Raw genomic sequence first — 26,838 nt, forward strand, 5'->3', positions numbered from 1 at the left:
AGATTTTTCATATTCATTAGATTTTGTCATTAAAAAATATATAAAAAAATATATTAAACTTCTTAAATTTTATCTTGTATTAATAACATTAATAATTATTATAAATAAATAAAATATGAATATTGTCAAATAAATTCCTTATGATTAAGGCCCAAAAACTAGTTTTTTAATAAACAATATTTTTATTTGTTTAAAATTATCGGCTAAAACGTGGCAATATGGGCAATAAAATATTTCACATGAACAGACTGAAAACCAAAGGCAGCTAATAACAAATATTTACAATATGCCAAAAATAAATTTCCAACCATTTTACCATATTATAATCCACAATTTATGACATGGAGCCATGTAAATATTATGTATGCTTGTGTTTGGTGCAGCGTGAATTCATCTCTAAAGTATCTTAACCGCAAATGTTTAAATTTGCTGGGTGAACGTTGCAAGTTGAAAGCATCGACAAATGCGATGACGAAGGTTGCTTCAAGGGAAATATTTTGAATTATTCTGTGTCGTGTGTCGTATGCCAAAAATTCCATATTTACATTGTAAATTTGTAACGATACGATCATAAGTTTCCTGTCACCTTTCTGCCAACACTTAATTCGTCGTCGTCGTCGTCGTTGCTGCTCGGTGAAATTACAAATTACAGGGGGTAATTTCACTCTAAATTAAATGCGATAAGTTACTCGTATGGATCTCTCTAAGTTGTTGTGAAAAGTTTTTAAAAAAAGTTTCTTTTTATTGCATCAGCAAAAAGTTGGCTTTTACAAGAAGAAACAGAGAGAGGACCGTATTAAGTTATTTAAGTTTTGATTTTGTAAAATAATGGAAAAATATCTTTTGTGTCAAGTTTTTGCCATTCATTCATGCATTGCGAAGAACAACAAAATAACAACAACAAGACCCGAAAAACAACTCACAAAAAGCAAAAAGTCAGAATGATAAATAAATATTTATCCTATTTTCTTCCTAGTTTTCCATTTGATTCTATTATATAAAATTTTATTGGATGTTTCATTTGATTATGTTTGTGTACACGTTTCGTCGTCGTAGAGAGAAAAAGTTTCGCTTTTTTGCTGCTTTTATTTTGTGTCAAAGTTACAAGAAGGACTAAATAGCAATAAAGACGAGAGAGAGAAAGAGTTTTGTTTAACTTTTAACCAAAAATTGAATTTTTGTTCGTTTTTCCTTCTTGTTACATTTGGCATGGTTTCCGTATAGATAGATGGAAGAGATGCACTCGTCTGTGTAATATTGGTTCTGCATATTTTACACACACACACACACCACTTGAGAAGTAGTTAAAGCTTATTTTCAAGTGCAAAATCATTCAAAAACTCAATTGAGGACACAATGAAAAGAAGCAGAAAGAAAAGGAAGCCAAAAATTGTGTAAATAAAGAGATTTTCAGGTCCGTGGTTAGTTTAAGAAAAAATTTTCAACTCACACTTGGAACCCATCTCTGACAATTCGGCATAAATTTACCGTCGAAAGGCAATGAAAAGTCAAGTGATTGTGCCATGAATGCTAATAAAGCAGAGACGAAGAAATAGAAAATAAATTTAAAGAGATTTAGCACGTACAACTGCTTCAATGAATAAATAAAACATGCGAAAAAAAAACGAGAGAGAAGAGTAGTTTTACATTCAATTTTGCTACTCTGTATTCTCTGAAAAACTCTAACAAAGCGAACCTACTTAAAACACAATAAATATATCAAGCAAACATTATTACAAAAACAATATAAACAACAATAAAATGCAATTTTTGATACAAATTGAATAACTAAACTCCCATTTAATTATCTCCCGAGTCTCTCCCGGAAAAATTGTCATGATTTCTAAAATAAAATTAACATGACTACGCGGGGCAAAAAAAAGCTATAATAATGAAACCATAACCGCAATATAAATAATATAATAAACGCATTGATATTTTACGCAAAAACCGATAAAGGCATCATAATGAAATAAAAATTAAACTAAATCATGGCGCGCGCGATCCGTGTATTTTGTATGTAATTTTATTACACCCAATGGACTATAAATAATTACTTAGCCCAATTAAATTTTCATTATGTTGTGTTGTTTGCGCGCGAGCTATATGTATGAACACGGGAATGCAAAATTTGCATTATGATGCATAATATTTATAATAAAGTGGTGATAATTTGGTTATGTTTGGTTTACTGATTTTGTTATTCCGAAAATTTTTTTGAAAAAAAATGTTTTTTAAACAAAATAACTTTAAATATTTGATTTTAGTATGAAGTGTGTTAGGACGTTTCTGTTAAAATTAAATGAGAAGTAGAGGATTTTTGGATGTCTGTCCGTTAATTGTTAAAATTTACGTTGTAAGGTAGAGAGCATATTGGTTTAGTAAGCTGTTAAAGTCTCTATTTGAGCATCACTATATGAAATAAAAATATTTTCTTTTAAATTTAAAATATAACAACACAAGTCAAAGTCAAGATTAAATGAGTGGTAGAAGATTATTGAAGGTAGTTTTAAATATCCATTTTGAGTATCACCGAATATTTTCATTGGGATCTGACTTTAATTCTTCTTTCCAAAGAAGAGAAAATATATTAAAATATTTCAAATAAGTAGCTTTAGATCTTAATTTTTTGTTAAAAATTGCTTGATAATTTCTATCTTCTTATACAAATGGGTTGTGTTACGAGGATCATCCCATATAACTTTTCGCAATTTTTGGATGTTCGAGAAGATTTCTTATCTATCCATCCTCGGTCCCTTTTTGTTAATTATTGCCGGGTCCAACGACTTCCTTTATTTTGTTAATTTTGCTCACAATTTTATTCTGCAAACTTATTTTTCTGCTTAAGGTTGTTAAGGTTTATTTTAAGAAGCTGTATAACGTCAGCGATAACATAAGTCTCATTACTAACGAAAGAAAGTAGTCAGACGATCTTCTGCGTAGTCTTGTTGAGGATGATTAGGATGATTAGGACAACAATTAGACAAATATTTCTGTTAAAGTTTTTAGTTGTCTCTTTCCAAATATGTATTATCCGAGTCAACTTATTTTAAATTTGGAAACACTCTTGATCGAGATCTTCTAAAAGTTGTAAAAAATTGGTTTAATTTATTCTTTATTCAATTTATTATTTATGGCTAAATTTATTTAAATCAATTAAAATTTTAAAAAATTAGCTTTACTTACTTACTTGCTTTCTTGAAGTTAACCAGGAACCTGAAAAAATAAAAATATAAAATTCTTAAAAATCAAAATGCGCTCACATAACTTACCTTTCGCCAGCATCTGCCAATCCTTTTGTTTACTCTTATGTGTTTTAAAATGCAAACTTGAGACACTTCTTCAAACACCCAAAGTGATGCCAAAAGTAAACTTTTACAACAAACACTTGTGTTTTGCTTATGTCCATCCCTCGAGGCATGCACCGACTTTTCCAAGTAAACAAAAAATGATGTAAATTGTGTTGTCGCCTGTTTGTTCTCCTGCAAAAAAAAAAAATTGCATGAAAATGTGTGACAAAATTAAGTTAGAAGTTATTTTATTATTATATGACATTACCAATTCATGACTAAGTGAAATGTTTCTCGTTTATTTAGCACTTTTTTGTTTATTTTCACTTTGTGTTTGTTTTATTTTGAGAACAAAATTTGCCACAAATTCACAATTTGATTGTTGTTGTGAGGCAATGTCAAACAAAGTTTGTCCTGAACAATTGTTTTATCATTAAATCGCGCGCTGCAAAAATTTTCGTAGCAACCAATTAATGGCACTAACGAGACTCTTAACTACGCGAAGCACAGAACAACAAAAAAAAATCAACATAACAAGTGACACATTTCAAAAAATTTATTTTCCGACCCCTTTATTTCGAAAAAAATAAAAAAGGTGATGAAAAAAAAATCGCAACAGCAATAAATAATACTAAACTAACAATAATGAGTGTTTGTGTTTATTTATTATGTAAATCAAAAAAGCGTATGATATGATAATGTCAGGCATTTGAAAATCGTGTTGATGTTCAAATGAAGTCACGCTACGAATATCTAACATGCACTTTCAACAGAAAGGAACTATTTTACAAAAGTTGGTGCATGCAACGGAAAATGTATATTTTTTTTTGTATGAAATGCGCGGAAATAAATGAATGAATAAATTTTTATCGCATTTCGAAAAAAATTTTAAAAAAATTATTTTTAAATATGGAATTTAATTTTTTTCTAACAAATATTCCAAAAAAATTTAATTAATTAAAAAATTTATTGATTAAAAATATATTTTTAATTTTTTTGAATAAAATAAAATTTTTTTAAATTTAATTTTAAATTAATTAAAGAATAATTAAATAAATAATAAGTCAAATTAAAAATCTAATTAATATTAAAAACTTAATAAAATTTAAAAAAAATTTAATTAATTTTAATTTTTAATTAATTTTGTAATTTAATTGATTTAAAAAATTTCCCAAAACTATTTAAAAAAAAATTAAATATAAATTTATATTTAATATTAGTTTTTCAATTATTGTAAATCATATATTTGTTAATTAAAGTTAGTTGTGCGAATCTATTAAAAAATATTTTTAACAAATTTAATTTGAGAAAAATATTTTTCTTTTATTGAGTAATTGTTTTTTTATATAAATTTTTTTATTTAATTTAAATTGAGAATTATTTATCAATCTTAGTTAAAAATTAGTTTTACAAAAATAAATAAATAAAAAATAAAATTATAAAAAAATAATTTAAAAATATTTTTAAAATTTTAATATTTTTTTTTTTAATTAAAATTTTTTTAATAGTCAAAAATTTTAAAAGGTTTTAATTAAAAAAAATTTGGAAAATTTTAAAATAAAAATAAAATAAAAAATTAAAAATAAAAATCAGAAATTAATAAAAATGCGATCAAGTTATAAATTTCGCATTATTTTCAATAACTTACATTTTTTATCAATTTTTCTGACGTGATAACTTCTCACTTTAAGCACGAACCGAAGTGATAAAGTTATTTCATTATTTATCATTTTTTCAACTGAATAAAAAAAAATAAATAAATTTATAATAAAAAATGAAAGTGTTTAAAGTAATCATGTCTGTATCATCCTTTAATCTCGAAAAGTTGTAAATACCCGGAGAACGTTGCGCAAAGTGGTAATAATTTCATAAAATAATATTAAATTACACTTTGCTGTATGTATGTTCTTGCTCCATGTTCTATATTTTCCTTCTAACCATGTTGTTTTTTGTGCCTTTTTGCACACTTTTTCATCACATATATCATTATATAATCATCATCCTCTCTTGCGTTTATGTGAAAGTGCTTACATGCACTTGAGCAGCATTTATTATAAACGCTCAACTATAATAATAGTTTACGATTTCCATCACAAGGATATCATAACGCAGACACACCGAGAATGCCTAAGTTGATTTTTTGCCACCTCAATGTTGTTTCGTCGTCGTCGTACCTCCGGTTACACAGGCAAGGAATGTTTGAAAACAATTTTACCCTAAAATATGTATGAGAAAGGAGGAAAAAAATATAAATTTTTCATACCATTTTTACCCATTTTTTTTTTGTTCTTTCATGATATTATATTCACAGGAAACACCTGTTGCACAAAAATCGTTCCGTATAGCGAACGAGGAAAATCCTTGCAATGCAGTCAGTGAGAACGATGAAAGAGAGTGTATTTACGGTGTAAGGATGCAGTTTGGATGACGATGCGATGATGCTTACGTGTGTCAAAATAAATAAATAATAGGAAAATTATTTGATTAGGGTGGTTTTTTTACCTGAAGTTTATGCGATTTTAATGTGTGGTTTTCATTGCAAAAAGTTGAAGGTCAGCCTACGATGTGAGGAGAATTGTAAAGGAAATATCAAATAAGGATAAAATTGATTTTTATTTTCGTTGTAAATCCGAGATTATTGTCTATTTATAAGGATTAGTAATGACAATTGTTGTTCGATTCAATTCAGAACTCCAAAAAAAAAATCAATATTTATTGAATGTGAATCTGAAAAAGACGAAAAACTTTAAAATTATTTTGTTTTTTAAATGAAAATTTTAAAAAAAGTTAATTTTGTATGGAAGCAAACTTAAAAGAAAAATTGAATTGATTTTTCAAATAATTAAATTATTAAATTAAAATAAATAATAATAACAATTTTATTTATAATTCGTAATTTTTATTTATTTTAGTTTTATAAAATAAAAAAAAAAGAAAAAATAAATAAAAATTATAAACAAATTAATACATTTTTTAAAAAAATATTTATAATTATAATAATTAATTAAAATACATTTAAAATAAATATTTTTAAATTAAAAAAAAAATAAATTTTAAAGATAAATTTTACTAAATTTACCTACAGTATTTTTTTTCAAAAATAAAAAATTTCTTAAAATTGATAAAACTTGATTTAAATAAAAATTTTTAAAAAGTTTTAAAAATATCAAAATTTTTAATTATAAGAAAAGAAGGATAAAAATATTTTAATTATGTTTAATTATTTAAAAAATAATTTAAGTTATTTAATTTGAATAATTTTTTTTTATACTAAAAGAAAACTTATTTTATTTTATTTTTTTAATTTTAATTTTAATATACATAATATTCCAAAATAAATAATTGTTAAAAAATCTAATATTTGTGAAAATCGCTTTTATTAGCGAAAATTTATAAATTAAATTTCTCAATTGAAAATTTATAAATTAATTTTTAAAAATATTATTTTTTTTAATTTTTTCTCTAAAAAATTAATTTTATTTTTAAAATTTTTTAAAAAATTTCTTATGAATTAAAAATTTGCTCCCCATCGAAATTGGTCAAATATTTAAATTTTTTTGTCAAAAAATGGAAAATGGGTCAAAAATTTATCAAGAGACTGATAAAAAATATTTTTCTTGAATTATTGTAATATTTTTCTTTGGCAAATTTCACAAATTCATTAAAAAAATTTTTTTAAACTTATTATTTTTTAAGAAATTTTTTCCTTGACCAATTTTTTGAGCAAAATTTTTAACTAATTGCCTCAAAAAGAATAAAAAATTAAAATTTAAGCTTATATCCATCAAAAATCAACTAAAAACCTTCAAATTTAACAAAAATCTTAAAAAATTTCAAGTTCAACTGTAACTTTTGAAACATCCACACAAATACGCAACCTCTTCTCCGCAAAGAAAGACCGAGAAAAAAGTCTACAAAGAAAAGAGTATCTCTACAAAAATCCGCCGTACGTACACTCCGCATGTAATCTAACGTTCGTACACTGCCCCTCTCTTTCGCTCCAACGGTTTTTAATGAATTCCGCGAATATATTCATCGCGCCTCGTTACAACTCTTTTTACATGTACGACGTTCAAGTAACACTCAAATAACAATAATAATAGTCATTCATACGTCTGACATTCATTGTAAAATTCGTACAAATGGCAAATTTGCAAAAGGTGAGTCCTTTTTAATTAGTTTTGCGAGGTAATTGGGCGCCGGTTTCTCCCAAAATTACCGCCAAAAATCCCGATAAATCCGCGCGAACGTCAAAAGCATAGCGAAAAGTGCCGAAAAAGCCGGAAAAGTGCGAAAAAGTGCAATTTCAAGAAATATTTTGCTCATCCGTCAATTACAAGTGTCACTCTCATATGCGGGTAGGCTGAGAGTGTGTGAGTGCAAATCGCGCGCGCGAGTGAAAAAGAAGAAGAAAAGCGAAGAAAACCTTTACCTAACCAATACAAATTAGATTGTCAGTTCACTCAATCGCCGATGTAATGTCACAAAATTCGCCCGTGTACCGTTCAGTCGCACGCATTCCATGCGATGAGTTACATAGCGTTACATCGACGTCGCTCGTACGGCGCTTTTTGTTTTGATAATTTGCCGTTCGGTGAGCGCTCGACTCGTATGTAGAACAAAAAAAGATGCGAATTGTTGTGTGGTGTGAGGTGAATGGCCTCTAAATAGTTAGAAAATTGGCGTGTTATTTAATCACAAAAACACACACTCGGTCACTCATCGCCGGAGTCACTCACGAACCCAAAAATAATTCTAATTTTTTTTTTACGTAAATTTGTAACGTGACAACAAAGCTTGGTTTAGATTAATTGGTTTAACTGCGGAGCACGTTCATTTGTTGACAACGAAAGTGAAGCGCGATGTAATTTGCATGATGCCCTCAAAAAATCGAACACAGAGGAAGTAAATTTTTAGGCACTCATGTGAACTCATTTAAATAAAATTACAACATGTGTCGTTAGGCAAGTAAATGTTGGCAAATTACACGTGTCCTTGGAATTTTGCCGAAATTGCGAGTACATGACATGCAAATTAAAGCCACTTCTGTGTAATTAGCGCGTTAATGAGAGAGAAATCATCGGTTTTTGATGGTAATTTGGATGGAAATAGATTTTTTTTTCGTTTGCAAATTATATGGAAATGAGTAAAATATTTAGTGATTGTAGAAAGAGATTTAACGGATGAATTTCGTCTGCAATGACTCTAATTTTTTGTTTTTCAAAAAAATTGTCAAGTTCATTTATATTGAATTTTGGTGAAAAAAATTAAAAATAAAATTCATCAAAAATTTTAAATGAATTATTTTAATATTTTTTAAAAATTTTATAAAATATAAAAAAATATTTTTTTTAATGATCAAATAAATTTTTAAAAAATTAAAATAAAATAATTTTTTTAATTAGATTTTCAGCGCAAACTATGTGCATTTTTATAATTTTTAATAAAATTTAAAAAAAAAAAAAAATTATTAAAAATTAATTAAAAAAATGTGAAATATTACTTTTTTAATGTTATAAAAAAATTATTTAATATTATTGTTATAATATTATATTTAATATTATATTATTATTATCAAATATTGATAAATATTAAAAAAAATAATAAAAAAATATATGCTATTTAAATATAATTTTATTATATGGTAAAATTAAAAAATTAAAAAAAATATTATTTTGGTTAAATAAAATTAAAAAAAAAACTTGGTATAAAAATTTAAAAAAAAAATCGACTGAAAAATTCTACTAAACTACCTAAAGTTTGTCATAAAATTAGGTACTATTTAATTTTTTTTAAAATTATTTTCAATTAATTTTATAAATTAAAATTAATAAAATTCAATTAAAAAAAAATAAAATTTAATTAAAAAAAATAAAATTTAATTAAAAAAGGTAAAGTTTAATTAAAAAAAATAAATTTTTATAACAATATTTTTTCAATAATTTTTTTTTTTAATTCAGTTTATTTTAATTTATTTGATTTAAAATTAGAATTAAAATATTAAATTTAAGACACAAAAATATGTTTGAAAATTAAATTAATTCAGATTTTTTTTTTTAAGAAAAATCAATTTAAATTTTTTGTCTTGTAAAATAATAATTGCATTGCATTGAAAATTCAATTTCTATTATTTTTTTCAATTTTGAACAGGAAAAAAACTTTTTAAAAAATTTCTATTAAATAACATTTTTTTCTAAAAAAAATTCAAAAGTAAATTTTTTGACTTATAAAACAACTACTTGTTGATTCCTTATTTTTTTTTTTTTTCTTCAAAACAAATCTTCCAGAAGAGAATCTTCTTTCAACATCTTCAATTTAATTCTTTTTTTGTGCAAAAAAATAAAAAAACCAAGTCTCGAATAATTTTTACATACAAATCAACACGTGACATGCAATATCGAACGCCATTCGATGCGGAAGTTGATCGCGATTTCGCAAAAAAAAATCAAAACTAAGACAAAAAAAACCTAAGCCGGCACTCCTTTCGATATCATTCGTGTCTTGTTGCTCGCTTTGATTTGCTTTTTTTTTGCACATCGCGGCATTTTCGGTGTAAATAAAAACAGCGACAACAAAGTAAACCAAAATTAAGGTCAATATAATGTGTTTCGTGTAGCTGTGTCTACGAGGTGTTGATGTAGTTGCCGCGCTCGCGAGCATAGAGAGCAACAAACGAGCAACGCGAAAAAAAAAGATTAGGGAAGATAGTATACAACAAAAATATTTATGTGTGTTTTTTTTTCTAAATTTATATGGTTCAATGGAATTCTCGTAGGTTGTAACAAATTCGTCTTTTTTTTCGCCGTTGAAGACTCTTCACAGTTCACATTTTACGACACGGCGAATCTAGTTTTATTGCTTTTTGGAGGCTTTTTATCGCGATGCAACATTGTTGCAAGCAGCGTCCTGTTAATTCGCTTGAGAAATTAAAGAATAGCGGATCAGGTCAGAAAAATTGCAGCAAAAAAATAAAAAAAAAGTTTTTATGCGTACTTCAATCAAATGAGCAAGCGAGTTACAGTAATAAACCTGTAAATTTTTCATCATTTGATTACATTTTTACTGTAAAATTGTTCGTATATACGTCTTTGCTGTCCTGCTGTAGGTTTCCACAGCTCAATTTAAATTATAGATTCAGTTAGATTTTATTTGCAAAATCAGGTTATAATCATATTATTATCATTTCTCTTTGAGAATGCCTTTGAATTTCAATCTCCTTACATGAATTGTGAAAAGTTTGTGTTTCGCAAAGTATTTTTTTTTAATATTTAAAAAAAAATAAATTTAAATTAATTAAAAAATTGCTTTTGAAAAAATTATATTAAGAAAAAATATTTTTATTATAAAAAATTAATTAAAAAATTAATTTATTTTAATTTTAAAAATTAAAAAAAAATAAATTAAATTTAATAAAAATATTTTTTCCTTAATACTATTTTTTAAAAGCATTTTTTATAGTTAAAATATTTTTTTTTAATTATTAAATTAAATTATTTAATTAAATTAAATATTATTTTAACAATTATTTAATAATTTATTTAATTAAAATATAAAATAATTTTTTTAAAAAATAAATTTATTTATTTATTAAAAGAATTAAAAAAAATAAGATATTGTCACAAAATTTAAACAAACATTAGCTGAACTTGAAAATTTTTTAAATTAAATTTCAAAACGTTTTTAAAATTAATTTTTCTAATTTTTTTTTTAACCAATATCTGGACTTTTATATGATTTTAAAAATTAAAAAAATCGATTTAATTAATAAAAAATTATTTAAAAAAAAAATATAAATTTTATGAAAATTTTGCCTTTTGCTTCAAGATATCAAACTTTTTTATTTTATTTAAAATTAAAAAAATAAATAAAATAAAAAAAATATTAAAAAATTAAAAAATAACAAAAAAATTTAATAATAAAAAAAATAAAATTTAATTAATTAAAATAAAAATTTATTTTTATTAATTTTTAAAATTAATTTAAAAAATTTAAACTTTCGATTTCATTTTTTTATTATTTTAAATTTTATGATTTCTCTAAAAAAAAATATTTCACGTGAATATTTTTACATTGCGAAACATCAACTTTTCACAATTCACGTGTTCTATACACTTTCTTCCGTATATATGTTTTGTGTAGGTATGTAATAAAATGCAATTATAGGTAAATTGAGGAGATCAGATTCAACATATTTACAAGTACCTTGCGTTGCTTTTGATGGCATTATATTATAATTAGATAAAACGAGTGTACGTTAGAAATACGTAAATAAACACAGAGATTGGATTGAATTTTACCTGAAAGTAATAAAATAAAATCCGAATAAAATCTAGAAAGTTGCCGCACAAAAAAAACGATCAACTGGTTGTAAAAAAAAGAGTGTAAAAGGCACCAAGTTAGCAAATTAATATTATTATTATTAATAATAATGTTTATGTTAACAATATTTAGCTTTTCTGAAGTAAAATAAAACCAGATTTTGTTGTTTTATGGTTTAAGCAGTATTTCATCCTAAATGAAAAAATTTTTTCATGATGATAGCGATTCAATAGACGTTTTGAGATGAGGCTCGAATAACAAGTGTATTATTAATACCTATGCATTTATGTACAAATGCGCTTTTTACAGTGATTGTAATTCGATGCCGATGCTGCTACTTGTAAGCTTAGCAAGCAAGCTGAAATTACATTCATATAAGTTTATGATATAATCTTTAAATTACATTTCTTTCTTTTTTTTTTGAATTTACTGTTTTTACGGTGCATCCACTTTTACCGAGTTCTGATCACTGTGGGGAATTTATGACTCGAGGCATGGAAACTTTTTGCAGAGACACGTGTCAAAGATGTCAAATGAGTGCGTTTGATTTTGTTACGAATAGATTCGTAATTTTTTACTAAAGAAACGTTCGTGTGAAGCAGAAAACTAGTTCAGATACTGCAATTTGGCAACCCTGAAAAAAATTTAAAAAATTATTTTTTTCACTTTTTTTTTGTCAAATTTTAAGAAAAATTATTTTTTCATGTTTTTTTCAGTTCAAAGAAAAATTTTAAAGGAATAAATCGCCAGAAATATTTATTTAATTAAAATATTTGGCAGCCCTGGAATAATTTTTAAAAATTATTTTTATACCTTTTTGTCAAAATTTTAAGAAAATTAAAAAAAATAAAATAAATTTAGTTCAAAGAATAATGTTAAACATTTATTTGCTTAAAAATTATTTATTAAAAGAAAATATTTGGCAACCCTGAAATTTTTTTAAATTAATTTTATTTTAAACTTATTCCGTTTATTAAATTTTAAAAGAAATTTCATTAATTTAATTAAAAAAAATTCATGCAATAATTTGCCTGAAAATTGTTCATGAAAAAAAATTTTTTGGCAACCCTGAAATAATTTTTTACCTTATTTTAATGAAAACTTTATAAAAAAATTAACTTTTTTTTTGAGTTTTTCTAAATAAAACTTTATTAAAATGTAAAATTTGGTAAACCAATTTAACTTAAAGATCGTAATTGAGATTTTTGGCAACCCTGAACCTTTAAACATAAATAATTTTTTTAATTATACAAAAATTAAAAGAAATTTTTCATCTTTTGAACCAAAAATGTGAATGTTTTAATGAAAATGAAAATTAAATAAAAAAAAACTAAAAGTTGCTTAATTTTGTAAAACACAAAATTTTTTTATAATTTTGGCAACCCTGTATTGCCATATTTTAAAAATCATGAATTTTTATTAACTTTAATTTTTTAGCAAAAATAAATTTAAAATTGCTAAAAATGGAAAATCGATGAACTTCTAACTGAAATTTTACAAAAATTTTAAAAAAATATTAAAAAACGGACCCTTAAACAGCAATTTTAGTTGCAAAAAAGAAACATTCCTCTCTAACAGCTGCAATGCCACACAAGGGAACGACGAAAAAAAAAACACTGCGAATGAACAGCTATTGGCCAACTAATCATGATAAACACCTTTTATAGATGATGCACACACTCACACGCCGTACATGACCCACAATAAAAGCCCACAAAGTACCATCAACTTATCATACTTATGGGTTTATTCCGCATCTACAACAAACACACATCAGCACAACTATCGTCCATCGCATCGCATCGCGCCGTTTATGCTCGCATATATGGCAAGGTAATCATTACAAATTAATTATGATGATGGTCTATGTGCCGTTTTTTCCTTCCAATTTTCAAGTGAGGCAAAAATATGCCATGCAGCATAGAGAGAGACATAGACTTTGGTATTTTATTACAATTTAATGTAACCAGTTACATTCTTACTGCTTCTTCGCTACCTTGCCATACTGTTATGTTGCCTGAGCAACGACGACTACGACGACTTGTTCAGCAAATTTTCCCGTTTTTCACCCGTTCGTTCGCTTCACTTGCGAATGCGAATTTATTATTGTGAAAAGAAGTGATGTTGTTTACAATAATCAATCAACTGTTAAAAAATCTCTTTTTCTCTTTCGTCTCTCGGCGTATGTGTGTGTGTGTCGTATAGCGGTAACATGCTTTTTAATATATATCTTATTATTTTGCAAGAATCTTCGAAATGCTGCAGAGAGAGTGGGCATGTTAAGTATTAATATTATTATGTTGTTGTGGGATCAAGTACCGTGCGTTTTCTTTCTTCCAGTTTTTTAAAGAACTTAACATTACTTTAAAATCCCTACTTTAGATCAGCATCATCATCAGCAGCAACTGTTATGTTGAGGCAAATGTAATAATTTAAAATGTTTCTTGACTTAAAATAAACAAATTTTTCTAAAAATTGTTGAATTAGCGTAAAAGCGATTTTCAAATTTTTATCGGTTTTTTTTCAAAATGTAATTTAAGAACAATTTAGCTATTTAAATATTTTTTTATTTTTTGAGAAATTACAAAATTAATTATTTTTAACAATTTTTAATGAAAAATTAAAGATATTTAGTGTTTGAATTAGCGAAATATCAATTTTCAAATTTTATCGGTTCATAATCGGTTTAACGGTTATTATTTACTGAATGATTCTGAAATTGAATCATTTTAGGATTTTTAATAATATGCAACATTTTTTATTTAAAATAAAAATTTTAACCGTTAAACCGATTTTGAACCGATAAAATTTAAAAATCAATTTTCGCTAATTCAAACTTTAAATATCTGAAAAACTAAAAATTTTTATTAAAAATTATTAAAAATGATTAATTTAAAAGATAAAAAATATTTAAATAGCTGAATTATTCTTGAATAATATTTTCATAAATAACCGATAAAAATTTGAAAATCGCATTTTTGCTAATTCAATATCGGTAAATTTTTACAAGTTTATCAAAATAATCTGAAATTTTCTTCAAAATTTTAAAGTTATTTATATTTTTAATTCGAAAATCAATTTAAAAGAAAAAAATATATGAAAACTTACCAATAATGCTAAATAAAAAAATAAAAATTTTTCATTAAATCAAATATTTTCCTCTATAGCATTTACCTTAGTAACAAATTGATACAACTTTTGTGGCATGAAAATCAATTTTTCGGTGGCAATTAGTTACAGAATTGAAATTGAATTGACTGACCAATAAAATTCATAAATTCATGACAAAAAAACACGAGCAGGATATACTGCGGTAAAAACTATTTGTAATGTTTTTGTAATATAAATATATTGCTTGATTTATTCAATATGTTTTTTTTTATATATTTTATTGTACATGATGTGTCAATATACACGATGTACAACATATATGAATAAGGAATAATTAATGATTGGAAAAAAAAGTTTAGTTGAACGTAAATAAAATGACGTTTAATTGTTTTTGTTACTCGCCATCTGTACAAATATATTTACACAGAGATAAAATTTATATATATTTTTTTGTGTTTTAAATATATATAAAAAATTAAATAAAATATGTTGTCGATTTGTTTTGTGTAAATAAATTAAAAAAGGATGAGTTTATTAAAAAGTTATTTAAATTTAATTTAATCGTTTTTCACTCGCATTGATGAATGTGTTTCGATAAATTTTCGTAGGAAAAAAAATATATATAGAGCAATTAGGGACAACGACACAGTAAATAAATGTGTATGTCTTCATTAGAAGAGAGCAACTTTAAATTTAATTGAAATTAGTTTCTCTTTAGATATTGTCTAAATTGATGTCCAAAATATATGTAGAGTGACGCGAGCACGTAAATTGCAAAAAATTAAGGTCAATTTAATTAAAGATGATACAAGAAAAAAAATTGCACGTTACAAACTAACGAACCGAATAATTTTATAGAATTTTTTTTATATAAAAAAAAAATTATTACAGGTGTTAGAATTTTTTAATATTTATTTTTTTTGTGTATTTAATAAAAAATTATTTAATTTTTTTTTAATTTAATTTAAAAAAAATTAATAAATATTAAACTTTTTTTTTATAATTTTTTAAATAAATTTTTTAAAATAAAAAAAAAAATATTTTTAATAAAATAATAACTTTTAATAAAATATTTTTTTATATAATTCAAAAATTAATTTTTAAAAAATAAATTTGGTAATAATTTAAAAAATTATTAAAAATTAACATAAATTTATTAAAAAAAAATATTTAAAAATTATTAAAATTAATAAATATCAAAAAAAAAATTTAAAATAAATTTTTAACAAAATTCAAATAAAAAATTTAAATTACATCAACAAAAGTGACAGCTCCAATTTTTCAAAATTTCTCTCCTGACGTAGGGCCTGATATTTTTTATTATTCACAAAAATAGAAACAAACTTATATAAAAAAAAACACAAAAATTTCTAATCTTTTTTATGATAATCAGTCAACCTAAATAAATTCGCTAAACTTATAAACAATATCTTAAATATACATAAACATATATTAAGTGACGATTATTTTTAGGATGGAGCCTAAAGCGATATATTATATATACGGTAGTAACATATGTGTAAGATGATATTCATTTATATAAAAAAAATGCGAAAAGAAGATAACTTTTTAATAAATAATATAAAATATAAGAAATGTTAAAAGAAAAAGTGTGACTGAGTAACTTCTATACTATTTACACAACGAAAAAAAAAACAAAAAAAAAGTGAAAGAAATATAATAAAAATTCATAAATATAAATTTTTATATTTGGAAGGGCAAACTATTATTCTTTTATTTTTATCTCTTTAACTTTCTTTGGTTGTTTTTTTTTTCATCTCTTTTCTTTCTGATGTGATAAATGTAAATATGCTTTCGCAAAAAAAAAAACACAACAAATAATAATAAAGAAAAGGCATAACGTACGATTCGATATAAAAAAATAAAATAAACAGTTACTATTGAATACATAATTCGCGTTATTTTTGTGAGTGAATTTACCAAAAAAAAAAACAACAAAATTTTGCTCTTTTTTTGCAAACGAATGACTTTCTGACACCAAAAAAAGAAAAGAAAAGATAAAAACAAAGTAAATCTCATCATCAACATTATTGTTATTATTATTGTATTTATTATCATGTAATATAAATGTACTTTGCGAAGTTTTAAATTTGTTTAAAATGAATATAAATTCCACATAAATAAATAATTTTCGCGCATTGCTTGTTTTTTTACCAAATTTTTTGTTTGTTTAGATACGGAAAATTTTTTGACATGATATTTTAAAAATTAATTTTTTTTTTTTTAATTTTTTTAATAAAATAAATTAATTAAAATTAATTATATTTTTAATTGAAATTAAATTTATTAATTATTTTTATTAATAAAATAAAAAAAAAATAATTATTTTTGAAATTATAAAAAAAAAATTAAAATTCATAAAAAATATTTGAATTAAAAAATTATTTAATTTTAATGAATTAAAAAATATAATTAATTAATAAATGAATTCAATATTCAATTTTATTTTTTTTATTTATTTATTAAAAAAAAATTTTCATATTAAAAAAATTCATAAAAAGCAAAAAAAAAAAAAAAAAAACAAAAAAAAAATAAAAAAAATAAATATTTTTTTTAAATAAAATTTAAAAATTTTTTTTAAATTTTTTAAATATTTTAAAAATAATTATTTAATTATTATTATTAATTAAATTAAATTTAAATTTTTAACTTAAAATTTTTTTAAGTGTTAAAAAAATCAATATAAATTAAAAAAAAATTAATTAATTTATAAATCAATAAACAGACATGAAAAACGTGTTTTAACACACAAAAAAAAAATTAAAATGCGTCTTATATCGAAAAAGACAACATTCGAATAAGAGAAAAAGAAGAAGATGCACAAGATGATGCGGAAAGCTGTCGACTTCCGTGTTGCGTTTTTTTTTTGTTATTTATGGTAACTTCTAGTAACTTTTATTTTTTTTATTAATTTATTTATTATTAATAAAATCAACAATCCCCTAATCTTATATGTTTATCTTGCTGTTATGCTGTGCTTGATTTTCTAGTTTTTTGTAAAAAAAATTAAAACAAGTAAATTTTAATTAATTAACAACTGAATAAATCTTAAATTAATTATTACTTAAAAAATAATAAAAAAATTATTATTTATTAATATTATTATTAAGAAAAGCGGAAAATATATGTTTTGACGTAATTTTGACACCTTGTATAAATAAAATATTATTTTCACAAAATTAAAGGATTCAACGAGTTGTGAAATTTTTTTATAATTTTTTTTTTTTTTTGTAAAAAATCTAAAATAACATAAAAAATAATAATAATAATATTAAGAGAGTAACAGCAAAAATCACCGGTACCTTTTCACATACACACGTACAAGCATCTTCGTTCTTTCTTTTTTTGCTTTATTTATTTATTCGTAGTAAACGCGTCGTTCGTTCGTGTGCCGCTTTGTATGTATTCGCGAAACGATACGAGCGAAAATAATAAAAAAAACTGCAAACACACATGGAAACGCATAAATTCGCAATAGTTACATACAACTACAACCGCAAAAAAAGTGTGTTCGTCGTTAGTTACAAATACCACTTACACCATAGAGATACGTGCCGGGCATGGAGCACAACACACACATACATTATTAGATGATGATGATTGTACTGTTATTAGGAATATTTTTTTAAATAAAATGTTAAACAGATATCTTTTTTTTTCGCGTTGCTTTTCTTAACCATTTCAATTCGTTTTTGAGTCAGTTCAATAGATTCGCACATAGAATTCACAACACCAACAATATTCGCGCGCTGTTGATTAAATAAACTATTTTTTTTTATTATTATATTATACATACTTTGTAGTGTTATAAAATATTTGCCATTTAATTTCCTTCTATTTTTTTTTTTTGATTTAAATTTTTACGACACATTACATCACTTGCATTTTTTAGTAATTTTTTTTTTTAATTAATTAATTTTTTTTTGTGAAATAAATAAAAAAAATAATATTTACCAATTGAAGACAAAGAATATAATGAAAAGTGTACCTTATTAATTATAATAAAAAATATATATAATAAAAAAATAAATTTAATAAAAAAATAACGCACAAAAAAATAAAGAAATTCGTCCAAATAAGAATAAAAAAATCCAAGAATGCACGTGTAAAAATTACAAATTACTTCATAATAATAATAAACAAGACAACAATACAAAATAAATATATATATAAACGGCAAACACACAAAAAATAATTAAATCAAAGAATAGTGCAAAAAAATTAAAAAAAGGATAACCTTGGTATGCCTTTACATACAGACATTATTGGCTAAAACGGTTTCAAGGTAAAAGCAACAAAATATACGACAAAAATTTAAAACATAAAATTCATTATTATTATATTTTTGCTCGTACACGTTCGTACCTACGGTTCGGCATAGCCCAAAAATACAAAAAAAAAATTATAACTAAACCAGAAGTTAAAAAGTTGGTCCGTGGTTGTTGTAACAATTTTATATCGTGCTAGTTAGTTGCTAGCTCTGTACGGATATTTTGGCGATTTTATGGGCGTGTATGTGATTTGAATGTATAATTTTTGCAATAAATTAACTTAATAATAATAAATATACTAAATAGAAGAAGAGACACACGAAAAAAAAAAGCTCACGGAATATTAAAAATTATATTCATGTGTGAATGGTGCTGATGTGATATGTGATGATGATGTGTCGTCTTCGTCCTCCCTTTGACTGGGTTTTTGAAGTGAAGGGTAGTTCCATGAAGTGTTGTTGCAATTTTCGGTCATTCTTGTAAAAAAAATTAAGAAAAATTAAGTAAAATTGTTTTTTTTGATAAAAAATTAAAATTTGTGTAAAAAAGTTTAAATATTGAATTTATTGTTAATTAACAATAAATTGTCATGGAAATTTTAAGAATAAAGTTAAAATAATTTTTGAGCAAAAAATTACAATTTTTAATAAAATATCACAAAAAAATGATTTTTGTACAAAATTTATATTTTTGTTTGAATTGCTAATATTTTGATAGCTGAAAGAAAACTTGTATCAAAACATTTAAATAAATATCAAAATTCAAAATGTTTTAGACATTTCGAATAGTTTTTACAAAAATATTTTTATTTTTTTTCAAAAATTTAAATTCTTGAATATTTTAATTAAATTTTTATTTTAATAAAATAAAAAAATAAATTAATAAAATAATTAATTAATTTTTTAAATTTTTAATTAAAATCACTCAATTTTTTAAAATTACCGATTTTTTTTTCTTCGAAATGCGGTAAAAATAACTTTATTAAAACATTTTAAATAAAATAAAATAAAATTTAAATTATTTGTTAAATATTTTTTTAAAATATATTTTAAATTATAAAATATAATTATATTTAAAGACAAATTTAAATATTTTTAGAAAAAAATAATTCCTGTACAAAATTTTTTCAATAAATATTTTTTTTTATTAATTTTATTAAAATATTTTTTTATGATGTTGAAATTTTTTTCTAAAATATAAAAAATTAATTTTTTTAAATATTTGAAAAAAAAAAATTATAAAAAATATTTTTTTCAAATATTTTTAAATTAAAAAAAAAAGAATAAAGAATTATTTTACAAAATTAAATTTTAAATATTTTTAAAAAATAAATATTATTTAAAATTCATAATGTTCTGTGAATAAAATTTTTTACGAATTATTTCAAATAATTAATAATAATTAATTAATTAATAATAAACATAAATAATTTTTGTTAAATATTTTTTTGTCGTTTAAATTCAAACCAAAAAATAAAATTAAAGTAAAATTTGTCATTTTTTTAACTGTCAAAATATTTTCTCATAGATTTACTTGTTGAACCTTTTAAATTGAAACAAATTTAGTTTCCCATCCAATTCATGACACAAAATTGCATCTTCCATAAAATAAAACAAAAAACTTCCTTGTTTCAAATTTTTGTCTCAAACAAAAGACATAAAAAGCATAAAATAAAAAGGAACAGCAGGCCTTCCCAGAAGATCTTATGCCTCTACATGTCATTAATATTCCCTTTTTTTATATTTGCAAATTAGAAAAAAAATCGCCGAATAGACCAACGTTGAAGAAGATGAAGATCGGCAAAAAAATAACTCTGAACTCGAACTAAATAAATATGTTTAGGTACCCAAAATAAAAAAAAATATAAATTTACGATGTTACTTCTATACCTAAGCATCGCATCTAACAGAATCAAAAAAAAAAGTTATACACTGAACTGACAATGAATTGCCATCATCTACATAGCTCCCCAAAAAACGTATAGAACTAGTTATAGTAACTCACGTATGTATTATACACGTACAGCACAGACATACGGGGCTGTACGAGCGTTACTACTTACTGCTTAACCAGCGCAAAAAAAAATAATAATAACAACGCATGATGTTGTGTCCTATATATTTTTTGGCAATAAAAACAACAACAATCAGCCGTATGTCACTCGCACACATTTTTTTTTCGCGTATTTATGTCTGTGTATGCGAGTATGCATAGAAGACTGTCGTCTTTTCTCGTAGAATGGAATAAAAATAAATATATACAAATTTTGCAAATTTATTATACTTCTTCTCCTTCTACTTCTTCTTCTTCTTCTCCATCGTCAGCTTTATCTCGACACATAGACAATTTTTGCCAAAATATTTAACTATCATTACAGAAACTGTATCTAATCGACCTCCATACACGAAATTTAACGTAATTTTGATAAAAAAAAATAATTATCGTATATAATATAGGTACATGATATATATTACGTGGATTACTATTATAAAGATAGAACATCACATGTGATGTATGCATAGCACAACAAATTTTGCAACGTCGTTATCACCGAAAAATTTTTGTGTTTGTTAGTATTTGTAAGTTTTTAGGCAATATTCTGTCATTTTTTTGACATTGAAATACAATTTTTTTCTGTAGTTACGTCGAAAATTGTATAATTTGTATTTTATTGTGTATATAATAAGCGAAAAATGCTGTTATCAATTACCGGGCGTCTCCTTTTGGATTTTTTTTAAATACAATGTTTCAAAAAAAAAATAATAAGGATTTTCTAATCTTATCTTGTAAGATAAAATTTTGTATGTAATGCAATGATAGAAAAATTAAATAAAAAATAATAAAGAAACAAATAATTGATAATTTTTAGCGAATGCTTTCTAAATATTTTTTTAACTATAAAAATATATAAATTTTTAAAATCATATTTAATTTAAATAAATGAAAAAAATTGAATAATATTATTGAAAAATTTAATTTTAATAAAAAATAAAAATTTAAATGAAAAATTATATTGAGTATTTTTAAATTGAATTATATTTATTAACTTATTAAATCAAAAAAAAAATATTATAAAAATAATTGTTTTTAAATTTTATTAATTCAATTAATATTTTATTTTATCATTAAATTATTATTAAAAAATTTTAAAAAAATAATATTAAATGTTATTATTGAATTTTTTATTTTTTTAATATAATTATTATTCAATTAAATAAATAATTAAAATTAATAATATTAAATTATTGATATTAATTAATTGTTAAGTCAAAATAAATTTTTATAAAAAATACTAATTTTTTTTAATTTAAATTAATTTAAAATTATTATTAAATAAAGTTATTAATTTAAATAAAATTAAAAAAATATATATATTTAATATTTTTTAGATAACATTTATTCTAATTTTATTCTAATTTTAAAATTTTTAAATAAAAAAAAAATCAAAATAATATTTTATATATAAAATATATAATAATATATAAAATATATAATAATATATAAAATTAGAATAAAAGTTATATAAAAAATAAAATATATATTTTTTTGAAATATTATTTAAATTGATTTAAATCAATTTATTGATTTTCTTTAAAAAATATATTTTTTTAATTGCTTTAATTTAATTTATTATATTAATTGTACACCCTTATAATCCTTTAAAGGATTTTTTCTTTAAAAAAAATTAAATTAATTATCACGTTAATCCATAAATAAATTCGTACATACTAGATTTATACTTATCTATTTATAAAAACACGAATTTTACGTAAAAATGATAAGAAAAGTTTAAAAATATATATTTTATTTGCGTTATGCAACAAGAGTCGCATTGATAACAAAAAAAAAATAACTCTGTTGTATCATATATAGAAATATTATGCAAAACTATAGAACACAGAAAAAAAATGTTTACTGTAAATTCGAACTTGAATTTTTATTATATAAAAAATTTATTTATACAGAATCTTCTTTTTTCTTGTTTTCGTTCTTTTTCCTTCTTGTTATATATTTTTATTATAATAATATAATATATGCAATCCTCTTTGTTTTTTTTTTTTTTTATTTTTTTATTATATATATTGATAATATATATAACTGTTGCACACACTTGTGTACATATGCGACGACCTTGATATTTTATTCGTGTGTGTGGAAATTTTACGTGTTATTATTATTTTTTATTTTTTGATACTTTTGCAATATATATTTTTTATTAAATAAATATTATTAAAAATATATATGTTAAATTTGATAATTTAATAAATTATTATTATATAACATATAATTATGTTTTTTAATATAACATGATATATGTTTGTAATAAAGAACTGGATGTTCATTTCCGTATTAAAAAAAAAATGTTGCATGTGTTATTTCTTCAAAAGATACAAGAAAACCAGTTGCTTTAAAACTTTATATATGTATAATAAAAAAACAATCATTTGAAACAAACTAACGAAACGGAAAAATGTGCAAAAATTTGAAGGTCGACCTTAAAAGCACTCTCACACGCATACAAATTTGATGCGAGAATGTTACAAAATTCATCAAAAAAAAAAAAAAAAAATTCTGATGACCAAAATTTTTCGGAATCGTGATGTAATTCAATCTACAAGTGTCGATAGATGTACGAACGTTAACTTAAGTCACATACAATAAAATCATTAAAATTTGTTTGAAAAAAATCGCGAATTTAGGACACAATTGTTTGTATAAATAAACATACACAAACGAAAAAAAAAATCTACAACATATTTATTTTATTAACGATTCTCGGTACATTACACGAACAACGAAGCACATGATTAGTACCACACACATTTTTCTAACAGCAACAACAACAAAAAAAAAATTCGGCAGTGTGAGTCAGCGCGTCACACACTTTAATTTACAGAAGAAAAAAAATTTGCGAGTACACACACAGCAAAAAAAAAACGGTCTATTTCATTTTTCGGCTTTTTTAAGCCGGCAACATATATATTCGTGATGTGCGTGTTTGTATGGAAAATAGATGAGATAGATGTTGTACTAATGTATATTTATTACAGAATGTAAAGGAGAATGAAAAAAGAGTGACAAATGACTTGTTAATATTACGAGTGCAGAGAAAAATTTTTACTTTGAGATATGTTGCTGCCTGAACGCGCAAGCATCCAAAAAATATGTTGTGTCGCGAATTTATTTATAAATAAATTACTAAAATTAATAAATAATAATATAAACAAGGTTGATCATAAATTAATTTATGTTCACAAAATAAATTAGGACATTATTATTATTATTATTACATTATTATTAATATTACTTTTGCTCAACATATATGTTTTTTTAACATATATATTTTTATACATCAATTTAAAAATTTTTACAAATCTAATATAAAAATTTGAGTTCAGTGTGCGTTTTTTTTTCTTATAATAAAACTTTTATTTGTTAGTTAGTTTGTTATACATTTTTATTTTTATACGATACAGACGCAAATACAAAAGATACATTCGAATGTTACACATCTCACTCTCGTTTAGCACCAAAAAAATGGCAATTCAAACTTCATCTTCATTTTCATCGCCAAAGAGTCATAATTATAAATTCTATGTTAAACAGTCGTCTTGTTATGGATATTATTATTCGTTTATTTGAAAAATTCCGCACCAAATTTTTTTTTCATCATATATCGAGAGTTTTATAGTAGGGGTTTTTAAATTTTATTTAAAAGTTTATTTTCTAAAATTTAAAATTTTTAATAAAAAAAATTTGATGAAAAAGTATAAAATATTAATTAATTAATTAAAATTAATTAAAATAATAAAAAAAATAAATTAAATTAATTATAATTTTTTTTATTAATTTTTAAATTATAAAATGTAAGAAAAAATTATATTTTTTTAAATTTTTAAACAAAAACAGAATCAAAATATTTACTTTTGACAAAAAAAAATATTTTAAATGGTGAAAAAAATTTCTTGAAATATTCACCTTAACCAAAAAAAATTAAAAATATAAAAAAATTTTTTAATATGTATTTTATTATAAAAATTCTAAAAAATATTTAAAAACAATAAGAATTGTTATTTTTTTTATTTTTTAACGAATTTTTGAATCATATATTTAGTCGATATTTAGAAGTTTAAAACAAATTTATAAAATATTTATTAATATTGAAATTTTTTGATTTTTTTATACATAATTTTATTTATATTTTTATTCAAATAATTTTTCTTATTTTTTTAGAAAAACTTAAAAATAATGAAATTTAATAAATTTTTGAAATAAATTAATTTTAAAAAAATATAATATAATAAATATTATTCTATCAAAAATAATAAAAAGTTTAATACAAATATATTTTATGAAGAAATAATAAAATTATATTAAATAAAATATAATAATATTTTGATTCTTTTTAATTTTTTATATTTTAAATTGTTTTTAAACAATTTTATTTTTTTTTTCTTATTTTTTAAAGTTTTGAAATAAATTTAATATAAAATAAAAAAAATATATTAAATAATTTTTTAAAAATATATATTTTAAAAAAAAAAATAATTAAAAGATTTAATAAAAAATGATTAAAATATTAAAAAATAATAAATAAATATAAAATTAAACAAAGTAAAAAATTTCCTAACAAACTTAACACAAAATTAAAAAAAATTAAAATTAAAATAATTCTATATAAAATTATTTTTAAGTTATGTATATAAAATTTCTATATAATTTTTTTTTTTATTTTTAATTATTCTTAATTATTTTTCGACCATTTTTAAAAGAATTCTTTAAAAAATTATCACCCCTAACATTTTTTGTTATGGATATATAAATAATATTTATAAAAATTGCAGATGTTTCCGAAAAAAAAATATTTTACAAAAAAAAGTAATTCAAATAATAATTCGAAATAAAAAAAACTCGTTTTAAATACTTTAAAGTAATAATTTCCAACAACAATGCTAATAAAAAAAGAAGAAGCGAAAAAAAATATTATCATTAAACTTTTACTTCGATGTTAATATGATTTTTCGTTGTCAATCTTCCTTCCAACTTCTAAGGTGAACAAGTTTCAAGATGATATTTGCACGCTCATACGTGTTTATCTCGTCAGTCTGTTCGAAATTTTTAACTATTTTCGGTGTTGTTTGTTATTTTTTTTTATCGTCACATATAGGAGGCGAATGTGTGCTATTTATAAGTTTTTTTTTTGTTAGACGACAACTTTTTTACAACTTTTGATTTCCTGATGCATTAATAATCGTACGGAGCAATAATAACTTGATCATTAGAAGTTGTTTTGCCAGTTTTTTCCTAATTATGTCTGCAAAAGGTCGATTTAAAATTTTTTTTGGAGAGCTCATTGATATGGTAATAAAATATTCTTATCATGTCGAATGCATAAAATTAAACAACTTCCCAAAATTCTCGAAAAAAAAAAGTTTTGTCTTGTTGTGGCATGTGTTGCTCCATGTCTAGAGGAGACCGAAAAGAACGGCTTAAAAACATCACGCAAGACTTCTTGATGCTTACAATTGAAATAATTACCTCAAACATGATCATGGTCATGATTTGTTTTAATAAAGTTTGTCTGTGGTGCGATGTTGCCTTGTCTTCGTGTTGCAAGGTGCACATGAGACAGACACGGGATATGTGAATAATATTAACATGACAAAACTTTTACTTTGCATCCGCGATACTTGGTTGTGTTTCGTGACGCGGCGTTTGTGCGAATGTTGTAGCTTGGTGTGAGAAAGGAAGGAATTAGTTGTGGTTTGGAGAGGTTTTTGTGACGGTCAGGAACGGATATGAAAAGCATGGCGAGAGAATTTTTG

General features: G+C 22.6%; 1 protein-coding gene across 5 annotated transcripts in view; it reads left to right on the plus strand.

Moving 5' to 3' along the window:
• Positions 1 to 7,396: 7,396 nt before the first annotated feature.
• LOC134836157 (sex determination protein fruitless) overlaps positions 7,397 to 26,838 on the plus strand; it is a 39,314-nt gene continuing 19,872 nt past the window's right edge. For 4 of the 5 annotated variants that reach the window (XM_063851400.1, XM_063851399.1, XM_063851396.1 and 1 more), the window contains exon 1: positions 18,890 to 19,026. The gene's annotated coding sequence lies outside the window, so the exon portion shown is untranslated. Of the gene's footprint in view, positions 7,451 to 18,889; positions 19,027 to 26,838 lie in introns of those variants that run through there. The other variant, XM_063851397.1, reaches the window with a different exon arrangement.

The sequence above is a fragment of the Culicoides brevitarsis genome, chromosome 3 (assembly GCF_036172545.1).
Source record: "Culicoides brevitarsis isolate CSIRO-B50_1 chromosome 3, AGI_CSIRO_Cbre_v1, whole genome shotgun sequence".
In the NCBI taxonomy this organism is placed as follows: domain Eukaryota; kingdom Metazoa; phylum Arthropoda; class Insecta; order Diptera; family Ceratopogonidae; genus Culicoides; species Culicoides brevitarsis.